Below are 12,259 nucleotides of genomic sequence, written 5' to 3' on the forward strand. Positions count from 1 at the left end.
ACAATCAAATTTTCTCACTGTAAAATGAAAGAATTACATTGAACTTATAAGACACAGAATTTTTATTTTGCCTATGATGAAATCACATTTAAGAAAGTTTCAGAACTCATAGAATAAACAAAAGATTCCAAATTGTTGTGATTAAATAGCTGGCAGGTGCACCTTAAAGGAGAAATTATCACTTAGCTCATGGCTCATGTTTTTAAGGGGATGGCCCACAATGGCTGGAAGGCATGGAAGAATCTATGGTAGCGACAGCATGCGTGAGGCCTCCTCATATCTTCCTGGATGTTGTGAGAAACTATACTCCTGAGCCAAGCAATTTGGGGAGTTAAGCCACACACCTCTGAAAAGATCATTCCAGCTGGGCTTGTTGACTGTCTACACTCCCTCAAGGAGGGCTTGGGAGTGCCACGAGACCCTCACTTGAGTATCTAGCTGCTCCCTGTTATATGTGAGTCTGTCTTAATTGCACATGGCCTGAGACAGAAGCTAGATCTACATTAAGAATGGAGAAGACTCAGGAAAGGGATCTCAATCTACGTGGAACTCAGCCCTCATTCCTACTCAGTAAAGGCTTTGAGGTACAACCTTTGAGAGGAAATATCAGAAATGGAGTTGGCTATACCTCCCAAAGGACTGTCCTAGTGACTCATGTTCATCTGCCAGCTAAGTATCATAACCTCCAATGCTCTATAATCCCCAATAGAGTTCTATTAGCTGAAACCTAGGTGTTCAGGCACATGAAGCTATGGTGGACATTTTACATTCAAACTATGACATCCTAGAAATCAAAAAAGAAAAACTCATACTTCAATAGAAAAATCAAATACATGATTGGAGAGATGGATTGATGGCTAAAGCACTTGCTGAGCTCAAGCATGAGGAACTGGGTTCAAATCCTTAGCCACAGTGTAAAGACCAAGAATAACGGTACACATCTATAACCCCAAAGCTAAAGAAGCAGAGATATAGAATGCCACTGGTTTGCTGGCTACAAGCCTAGCTAAAACTGGGCTCCAGGTTCAGTGTGAGACCCTGTTTCCAGAAAAAGATGTGGAAAGCAGTAAAATATACATGACAATGTTGACATGTCAACCTCTGGCCTCCACATACAATCACATGTGCACACATGAGGATATAAGCACACACACACACACTTTTTAAAATCCAGTTGTGAAATGAAATGTTAACCAAAATATCAAAATCAACCATATTAATAACAAGCAACTGAAACCACTATAGTTTGTCAAATGTAAGTTTTTAAAATGCCAAAAAAAGATATAACATGCTCAAGATTTTGGATCCTCATTAAAATATTCAAAACACTGATAAGAGAAATAAAGAAGGACTAAGTAAATACTCACCAATCAAAATACTAAAAGGTGCTAATGTGTTAACTCTCACTAAAATCATCCGTTAACAATCTAGATCAAAATCTAGCAAAGATTTTTCTAGATCACTGGAAATTTTTGCATAAACATGCAAAAGACATGAAAATATGAAACTGGAAATGTACACAACTAGACATCAGTTCTTTGCAAAAAGCCACAATAACTAAGGCAATGGAGTATATAGACCAATAAGAGAAAACAAAAAGCCCAGAAATAGTCACACGCATATGGTCACCAATTTAAAGAAACTTTGCTGTGGCAGCTGAGAAAGTGAAGACTCATCCTGTTGCCCCTCTTGTGCACGGCTCTAGGTCACTGGATAACCCTCTAGAGAAAGATGGACCTTAACCTCCAATTTCCATTACTTATACAAAAAAGTACCTTGAGGGGATTGACAGACCTAAATGTGGAAGGTAAAAAATGTGAAAGGTTTCTGGAAGAAAACACAAAAATGTTTTCACGACCTTTGAACATGCTAACATTTCTTAAATAGGACACAGAAAACACCAATCATTAAATATATACAACTAGTTCCATTTAATTAAGATGCTCAATCTGTTGAGATGGCTAGAGGGACCTCCACCAAACCTGATGCCTTCGGTTCAATTCCTGAGGCTCACATGGAGCCCCATGTGCCTCCCCACAAACACAAAATAGATAAATATAATAAAATACATTTTAAAAAATGTAAAACCTTCAGTACTCTAAAAGACATCGTTAAGAGAGTGAGTTGATGCCCATGGCCCAAGTTGCCATCCAAGGCCACAGAGATGCCCAGGATCTAACTTCAATGTGTGGCCATGCTAGGCATTGCTGCATCTCAGGGCCATGATGATCTGAGTGACCTGCACTGTCACTCGGGGCCATGATGTAGTCTAGGCCAGGGCTGCTACTGAAGGCCATACCTGGGGTATATGGACCAACTGCAACCAGGGTCTGAGTTGATGTCCATGGCTCCTGTTATCACTGAGTACTGTGCAGATGTTTGGGGTCTGGCTGGCCACCCAAGACCATGTTGGTTTTTTACGGCCATGCTGCTTCCAGGACCATACTGATCTGGGTGGCCTATGCTGCCACCAAGGCCATGGTGGCATCCAGGCCCAAGCTGCTGCCAAGGCCATGTCTGGGTCTATGGTTTTGCTGCAGCAGGGGCCTGTGTTGTTGTGTATGGCCTGTGTTACCACAACAGGCCATATTAACTATGAGTGCTGAAATCCAAGGACCATGTTGAGCCAGTCCCACTCTTCACTGGCCCTGGGATAACTGGCCCTATCCCTAAATGCAGTGCAACAGGACAGCTTGCCTTGCCTCTCATGGAAGAGCTGGCACCTGAACTCTGGAGAGATGGCCCCACCCCTCACGACAGGCATAGAAGAACTGTCCCCAATGGCATGGGCCTAAGAGAGCTGTCTCCACACCTCACCTGAGGGGGGCAGTCCTAGAGGTCCAAACTGACCGGCTCAGCTGCCACTGAGACCCACATTCTGCGCCTTGGTTGGCCCACCCACCCTAGCACCTACCCCATCTCTGACCTGCTAGAACGTGTGAAAGAACTGGTCCTGAAGAACTATAGATACAGATCTTCATGACTCAGGGCAACAGCAGGATATCTAAGAGGAGTTTCCATAAGAGTCCAGCGATGATGGTGGGCCAGAGGCATTGAGCCAGACCAATGATCCAATGCAATGAATATTTGTGGGTGGGGCTGATTGGACAAAAGGATCTACTGTCTAATGTACTGCAGCTTCCAATGCCACTAGGACAAATGCAGAGGTGTGAAGGGATGGAAAAAATGGAGGAGAGAGGTAGATTATTTGTTTGCTTTGTTTTGTTTTTAATTAATTTGGGGGGTTTCCTTTTGGAGGAGGGATGTTGAAGTGATGAGAGGTGGTTATGGAGGGATGGGGGAGTTGAGCAGGATTGGGGTGCATGATGTGAAATTCCCAAAGACTCAATAAAGAATTAGATTATAAAAAAGTAATAATAATAAAGTTCTTTCCTGTGGGATAGAGTGAGAGGCAGACCATAGGAACTTCTCTTCCTCTCCCTATCTCATTTATGTTGACTGTATACATGTATAAATACATCAAATGAACCATTAACTGATCAAATATATATATAACAAACCCCTAGAAGTCAGTAGTAAAAGTACAAATGGCCCAATTTAAAGTGAGCAAAGGATTTGAAAGACATTTTTCTAAAATAAAACATGCAAAAGATCAATAAGTATATAAAAAGCCAACATTAGCTATCACCAGGGAAATAAAAATTAAAGCCACAGTTAAATGTCCCTACCTCTTACTGGATTGGCCAGAATTACCAAGACAAATGGTGTACCATGTCTTATTCAAGGCATGGAGTAACTCAGCCTTTCATACACTGCTCTTAGCAATCAACTGATACAATCAGTTTGTAAACCTTTACCTACCAAAGCTAAACACAAATTGCAGCTCCAGTCTTGAATTCACAACATGAGTGCATGTCCTCTAAAAAGTGCATCAGATATGATGAGGGAAGTGCTAGTCATAAAAGCTAAAATCTAAAAACAATCAAAATTCCTACATTCTAGAAATTAGATCTAGATAAAATTTTGTATATTATCAAGTAATTGAATGTGTGTGTGTGTCTTCTAAAATTAGCAGTGTGGATTAACTAATTTTTACATTCCAAAACACCAGGACAAATATACCAAACACACTGTATGCTAAAGAAGCCATACAATAAAAGAGCACATGTCATATAATTCATATTATAAGAAATACAAGTACTGATCTATGTGATAGGATTCAGCCCATGATTAGTACTGAGTTGGGGACAGACACAGAGACAAACGACAGCTCTCCAGGATGCTAGAAATGTTATCTTCCTTTTATGATAATTATATGGAGATCTATCTCTTCAAAGTTTATCAGGCTGATATAACCTTAACATTCATGCACTTTACATGCAGTTAACAAAAATTTTAAGAGTATTCAATCTCACTTGAAGTGACACAAATATAAACATAAATTACCATTACTTTTTACATTCGGTTGAAAACTATACTAAAGTTGTTTAATATATTCTACTAATGAAGCTGGAGTGAGCACAAATTAACTTGGTTATTAGGTGCACAGGGTGTTAGAATCCACATAAAACCATACATTTGCCCTTTGGGAGTCTCCCTTCTGAAATTCTACACACATGCCTACATGTATATGAAGTCACATATATACAAGCGTATCTTAATACAATTATTTGAAATGTCAAAAGTTAAAGAATGATCTAAGTAAGTGTTCACCAATAGGAGTGGTAAGGACATGGTTGAAAATACAGGAAGAGGAGAGAGATAAGGCACCATATGTTTTTGCCTTACATACAGAATCTATATTCAAATATGTCCATGTGGCAAGGGGATGAAAGCCAACGGGGCACTGCTCACAGAAATAAGGGGGATGGGGAAAAGAGGGGAAGAAGTGATAGCAGAACATGCTAGAGGAGAAGCTGCAAGAAACATACAATAATACGTGTGTATGAAAGCATCATGGTAAACCCATCTTGCATACTACCTTGAAAATGCTAATAAAAATAGAAAACAAAGGAAAATATCTTATACCCATTATGGAAGATACAGAAATGTAAGAAGACAGAAGGACAGTTATATACCAGTATCATATCCTGGATGAAATAGTATGTGCCTGCAAAAGTAAGAAATCAAAAAAAAAAGGGAGAAATGTGCCTACATACTAACATGGAAAGATATCTAGGATACCTGATGACATGTGCCAGTAGAGAATGCTAGCTGTAGAATTTGATGTTTTGAGTTTTAGGAAAGCAGGAGAATAAGAATATGTGTTCACATCTTCTTCTGTGAACATAAAATACTGGGTGGGCAAAACAGAAACTGAAAATATATACATATATATATATATTCTTCAGATAAAGGGAAAGAGAAACAAAATCAGTGAGACAAAGAAAGATTTCTCAGTCTATGCTACTGGGAAATAATTTTGATCTTTGAACCATTTAAATGTTTCAAAGTGTAGCTACTAGAACTGACCTCGGGGGAAATTATGGTTTGTCTTAACTGAGGAACATACTAATCCTCCTTTTTTAAAGATGGGAAAGTTCTCTAACCCTGATCAAAGCATTCTGTCTACATGGTTATTCAAATAATACAGTACAGTGGTCAAATCTGGGAAGAGAACAAGAGACAAGGATAGAGTGATGAGGCGTTCTCAGGGGCCAGAGATACATGTGTGCATGCTTTATTGAAAATATCACACACACACACACACACACACACACACACACACACACACACACACGGTACAAGCCACACTGTAACCTTGGCCTTCTGTCCTGAATTGTTAAAAAAATAAAAAATAAAAAGATATTTCTATTGTTTAAGTCACAAGATAATAATCATAGTGAAAATAATAACAGAAGAGACGAAGGCAGGATGAACATCCATGTACACATTCTCCACAGGTAACAGAGACTCTCCTGAGGAAGACTGTATTTGCAACATGATGGAGGTGAAAAGACCAGAAGGTGAGGAGTACGAGGAATTCGTATTAACAGTTTGGCAGAGGGCAAAGTTGTTTTAAATATGGGCAGAAAGGGAAAAAGCACATTCAGCCAAGTCCTACTTTTTAATATAGAGGATAGTTCCAGCCTCTGAGAAAAAAAGATCTTTTAAATTCAAAGGATTCCATTGTTTTCTCTGTGGACAAACAATACAAGGAAGGAAGAAACATCTTAAAAATTGGCTCATCAAGAAATCATAATAGAACCACCAGGGTCTCCCTAAGCTGTGAATACTGGCTGAGAACAGAGCAAATGGAGGCCCCATGAGTGCCCTCCACCAGTAAATGGTGGAGCGTGAAATGTCAGGCTTCATGCGAGGCCAACAATTCATAACCAAGCCAGAAATCTATTGTTCCTGCACAAGCTGTAAGCTGGAGCATAGTTTCCAAATTGGAAATGCGACCGAGTTACTATGACACCCTCAAAGACAACATTTTGTACATATTTCATGATCTCTTTTTATGGAAAAGCACAAGGTCTAATTACATATGCCTTTTCTTCTCCTCGTTGGCCTTTTGGGGTTCAGCATGTGGGGAAGAGTGTTCTTAGACCTTTCTCGCTATTCAACTCAGCCAGATCCCTTCCGAGAAAGCTCTACAGCGGGTCTCCAAGCAACCCATGTCCTTGGGATCATCCAAAACATTCTGTCTTAGGACGTTTTCTCTCCCCCTGCAAGTAGCAGTCGCAGGAGTGAGGACAGCACGCAGGGCTCCCCTGAAGGCTCAGCTTCTTTAATCACACCCACCCTCTCAGGTAAGATTCCTTCCACCCCTGGGCACAGATGAAGACAACAGGCTATAAATAAACATGTCACTTTCCAGTCACTACTTTTCCCATTTCAGCCTAGTGGGCCCTTAATGATCTACGTGGAGCTAGGGTGGGTATGATGATTCCGGTTATAGAGATGAGGATGGTTGAGACTCCGGGATGTAAATGCCTAACCAAATATTCCATAGCTCCTAAGTGGCTGAACCTGCACTCTAGGCTTTTGACACTGTTTCAATGCCAGATGCCTGAGAAGCTCAAACCATAACTTTAGGGACTTTTTCTCCTTACTATAATTTCGCATTCTTTGTGAGTCTGTCTGTGGTATCCAACATCTGCAGATACACCACACACGAATCTCTCACTCTTCATCTGTCTGTCCCAGACCTAAATATCTACCATCTGAAGTCACTACCATAGCTAATGAATTGGGCCTCCCCACATGGGCCGGTTTGCCCAGTGCTGTTCCTTGGAAATACACTGGAAACAAGCTAGAAATATTGAAACTCCTGGGCATCCCCAGGATCCTTTTTAGGAATTTGCATTTTTAGCAAACTCTCCTAGATTGTTACCAGCTTTAGGGTTGAAAGACATTGCTCTCAGCAAGGAGAAATTGGCAGTATTCTGGGCCCAAGACCAGAATCATTTTTTTTTTCAAAGCTACTTTAAGAACATCAATTAAAAGCCATGTTTAACATGAGCTGAGGCAGAAAGAGAGCAACCAGGTGTAGTAATTCAGGTCTACAATCCCAGAACTGGGAGACTGGAGTTCGCCACCAGTTTCAGAGGCTGCAGAAGAGACCCTGGAAGGAGGAAGGAGGGGAGAAAGGGGGAGAGGGGGCTACAGGTATCTAATATCATTACAGTGATCTGGGCTGGCTTGAGAGTTGGGGTGAGAATGAAGGATAAATGTGTATGGAAATAAAAACAGCTAAGGAGCTTTGCACAGAACCATTATAATGTCTTTGTTGTTTATAAAATTTCTGTGCTTCCCATAATGTCTTCTTCATTTCACCTGGACTCCATTAGCCTTGCTAAGAGGCCAGGTTAATTCTGGGAGCGTGTGTCATCAGCTCCACAGCTCAGCTCCTCTGTGTTCGTGCTGCACTTCATGCAAGGAAGTTTAACGGTGGCTCCTGGTGGACTGCTTAGTCTCCTGTGACCAAAACGGGGTTCCTCTGCTAAGCTCATCTATGTTACAAGAAAAGATGGTGAGCCTCCGATTCTCATGTCCAAAGCATCTCACAGCGTCAGTTCCAACACTGCAACCCTCCAGGTTTTTCCCATGTGCTCAAGTCGATGAGAGCTTCACTTCCCAAATATTCCATGTGGCCCACGTTTTATTCTCCAGGAACTAAAGCAGAATGTGTTACCTAGGAAGGATGGTCTGTCTCTTTGCCCTCACTTCCACTCCCCCACTCTCCACCTCCTCTCCCTCCCACTCCCTCTCCATTCTTTCATTTGTTTTCTCTCTCCTGCCCTCCCTCATCTGGAGATAGCACAATGACATTGAGATCATGCTCATGAGTTGCACTGGGATGTCTTAAACTTCTAACTTCACACTCGGCGCTCATTATCATCCCAGACTCAGAACGCCTGGTCTCTTGTTCCAGTTTTACACTGACCACAGTGGGCCCTGGAGTACTTCAACTCTCCCTTCTACAGCTCAGCTTCTTCTTCATCTATAAAATGAGAGGGCTGGAGTAATTAGTAACCACAGGGCACTCCACGCCCCCTCCCACACACACACATATTCTACATCCTTAAACTGGCACCTTTGGATCCTATCCTGCAACACGGAGGTTAAAAATCTCCAGATCCAAATTATGAATTGGTCTCTTTGAGTTTGGGTCATTGGAAGTGTTTCTTTACTTCCATTACAACAAGACAGCTATAACAAAGTTAGTTTAGCCCCTTAACTGGCTTCGCTTCTTCAATGAGGTCTAGCAAAATGAGATAAGGAGGAGGAATGTTAATAAGATAAGCTGTGATTTCAGTTTCTGGTCACAGCACAGCAATGGCACATGGCTTTATTCCCCACAGTGTCGGTTTCCCGTCACCTTCCTCCTCCTTCCTCCACACTCACACACTGATGCCAGAGACACATATGGCACCACGCTGGCAGCAGTAAGAGGAATTATACACGCTCCTGCCTTCCTAGAGCTAGCTTGGAAGTGTGATTGATCTGAATAGTCCAGTACAGCCCAACACACGCTTCTCATGAAGTTAGAAGCAGCAAATGGTCTTGGGGGACTTGTATATTTATTTTGAATGTTTTAATCTTTAAAGCATTGGTAATAAACAGATATATGTGCAAAGATCCATAACCTGTTATCTATAGTTCCAAAAGTCTATCCCATTTTCAAGTTATTCTCTCCCAGTTCCAGATCCATCAAAGCACAAGCCTGACATTCACTCATTCTCTCACGTGGTAAATATTGTAAAATGAACACCTACTGTACTTCAGGAGCTGAGCCTGGAGCAAGAAACTATGCAGAGAGTGAGATGGACAGAGTTCCTGTCCTTATGATGCATAAAGGCTTGGTGAGTGGGGCGTGTATTTGTTTTCCTTGGTAATGTGAATTGAATCCATGGAAGACCTTGTGCATGTTGAATACATGTTCGACCACTGATCTACATCTCCATCTGGGTGTGATTCAATAATCAAAGATCTATGGACATAAAATGCAATATATTATACATAATGTTTCACATCATAAAGAGGCTTCTAGAAATAAACTTCAGAAGCTACATGTATTCAAGTTGTAACAGTAATAATGCTAGGAGCTAGAATTATGGGCGCTTCCTCTTTATAACATTTTGCATATGCTATGTTTTACAAGCACTATACTTTTGCACTAAAGGAGAAAAAAGCAATTTTTATTGTAAAAGTTATATGCTTTTGAAGATTTATTAACATAGTAAAATGTCATATATTGAAAAAACTCTAAGGTTGCCAAACAACATGCATAATGAGATTTCATTTTGATTCTGTAAGGTAATAATAAGAAACTAAAGAGGCATGTGCCGCAATGCTAATAGCGATTGTCTTTGCCAGGGTAAGAAAATTTTTTTCTTTTAATTACCCAAATTGGTCATGTAGCATTTTATTTATTTTATAGACTCTCATTACCTCTGAGAAGCCCTCTCCGATTGCCACCATCTGCTGAACCCCTGGGAAACTTGTTGAATATCTTACCTCCTTAGCACCAAGCTTAGAAATACTTGTCATTTTTCTCCTGAGTGCCAGGGATGCCCCAGGTGTTTGATTTCTTTCTGCAACGATGGTACTTGATCATAATCAGCAAATAGCAGTAGCCTCATTGATTACTTCCAATGCCACGCTGATTCTGCTGTGAGGGCTTGGGGTTGGGCGGTGAGTGATGAGAGCAACAGCAGAAGTGTCCCCCGAAGCCCCAAAACCTTGTTCCCAGTCTCTCCCAGAGCACCTGCCACCTTCATCTTCCACCACAGAGCGCAGCTCGAGGGGTAGGGCACTCGTTCCTAAACAGTTTTTCACCCTCAACCCATCAAGGTTCACTGTGAAAAGTGGAACCCGCAGATGGAACTGAGGGAAAGCGCATTATTACAGAACATGATTTATTCCCCACGGGATTCCTAAGTCACTCACTGGGCAAGGAAATCGAGATTGGGAGAATGTTGAGCCTGGAAGGGAGATGAGATGCCCAGGCTTACAGATGAAGGCTTAGAGATGGTGAACAGCCTGCCCTGGATCCCAGAGCAAGTTGGTGGCCAAGTGGCTGTTCTGCTGCAACAGGCCAAGAAATAAACAAAATACAAAATGCCATGCACAAAAAGAAGGAGTGATAGTGGCAAGGGAAATGAACAGGAACCTCTCTGAGTTGGCTTCTCCCACCAGAAAACCTCAGTGTTTATGGATTGATAATGAGTGGCCAGTCCTAATAAAGATGAGCCTTCCAGAAATGAAGTAGCTCACAAACAGAATGGCTCTCTGAGTGTACTTGGAGGACTGCATATTTGACTGGTCACCAGCTTCCAACAGCAGCCTCCAGCAATAGCTAAGCATGCAATTAAGACACAAAATGCACTTTGGGGTCAGACTGACTCAAGTGTGAAGGTCAAGTGTAAGCCTTACAAGATGTGCAATGCGGGCAAGTTAATTAACCTCTGTGTCACTGTTCCCTTAGCAGAAAGGAGATAATGGCATTCAGTGGCTCCCAGGGTTACCCCAAGTATCAAACAGTAAGATACATGGCCGTCCTCAGAAGGGGGCTCTGAACACAGCAGCTGCTCCCTCTACGGTTTTGTTTCTGTCATCCTGTTCCTCAAGGCTGTGCTGTTGCTGCAGCTACCTGAAGGATGGATCCATGGCAGATGACAGAAGCCACTTCTCATTCTGTCACTGTATTCAGGTGGCCCATGTTTCTTTTTTTGCCTCCTCAAAGGCCTGGATTTTCTTCTAGAATCACTTCAAAATCCACCTCTCCAAGCTTACACCTAAGCCATCACCACACATGTAGCCCACCCTCTGTGAAGATGCCATCACCACACATGTACCCCAACCTCTGTGAGGATGCCTTGGGGAGGTGGCAATGATAACCAAAGGTATGAATAGACATAGTGAAATAAAACAGTAATCATAAAAGCCTGAGATTTGGAGTAAAAATTCCCTGCACGTCAAATACCAGGTTTATGACTGAAGGAACCCTCTTATTGTGGGATGCTCCCCCTCTGAACCCCGGATTAGGCACAGAACACATAAAACACCAATAACTGAGCACATATTAAATTTTAAAAGATCCTTTATTAAGCAAGGCAAAAGAATCTGATTCAGGCAGAAACAGCAAATAGCTTTGCAGGTATTAATTTTAAGAGGGGAAAAGGGGGGAGGTCTGTGTTAGAATGAGCGAGGATGTTTTTGGTAAGGTCTAATTGAGTATTTTATTTAGTTTAGTCAAAATAATGAATATTGATTACTGGGTCTTAAGGTTTTGATAGCTGGACCTTGGTGATCAGTCTCAAGAATGAGTCAGTGGCCAAATAAGAGAATCGACCTTGATGAATAGCTTTAGGAATGCAATCTAATGGTTTAGCAAGGGCAGAGAAAGATAAAAAGCAAAACCTGTCAGCACCATCTTTGCTATACTCAGACCTGTGTTTGCCAGGCTTTAGCCCGCTAAAGCCTTACAGGGACCTAGAACAAATCACCTTAATATCTCTAGCCTTCATCTCCTCATCTATTAAACCATCACCATAGCCACTCCCCTCCTTTCTTTGTTGGGAGCAATTCAACATAGAACAATGAAAAGAAAATAGAAAGCAAGAAAGAATAGGAGGAGTCAAGGGCAGGCAAGAAGACCGAGAGGGGATGGAAGGTTCTGGGTGATGGAGGTTAAGGAGGAAATGGTGCAAAGACCAAATGTCTGTCTTCAGGAGAAAAGTCAGTTATGGTGCCTGTGAGCAGAGCCAGAGGGATCTCATGCCACCAGACTGGGGAAGATGATGTTTTCTACCTGAAAACAAAGCAGTTAGGCCTGGAACTAGTTAGG

The sequence above is a fragment of the Alexandromys fortis genome, unplaced genomic scaffold (genome assembly GCF_014885135.2).
Source record: "Alexandromys fortis isolate MF-2015 unplaced genomic scaffold, M_Fortis_MF-2015_v1.1 scaffold_48, whole genome shotgun sequence".
NCBI classification, from domain to species: domain Eukaryota; kingdom Metazoa; phylum Chordata; class Mammalia; order Rodentia; family Cricetidae; genus Alexandromys; species Alexandromys fortis.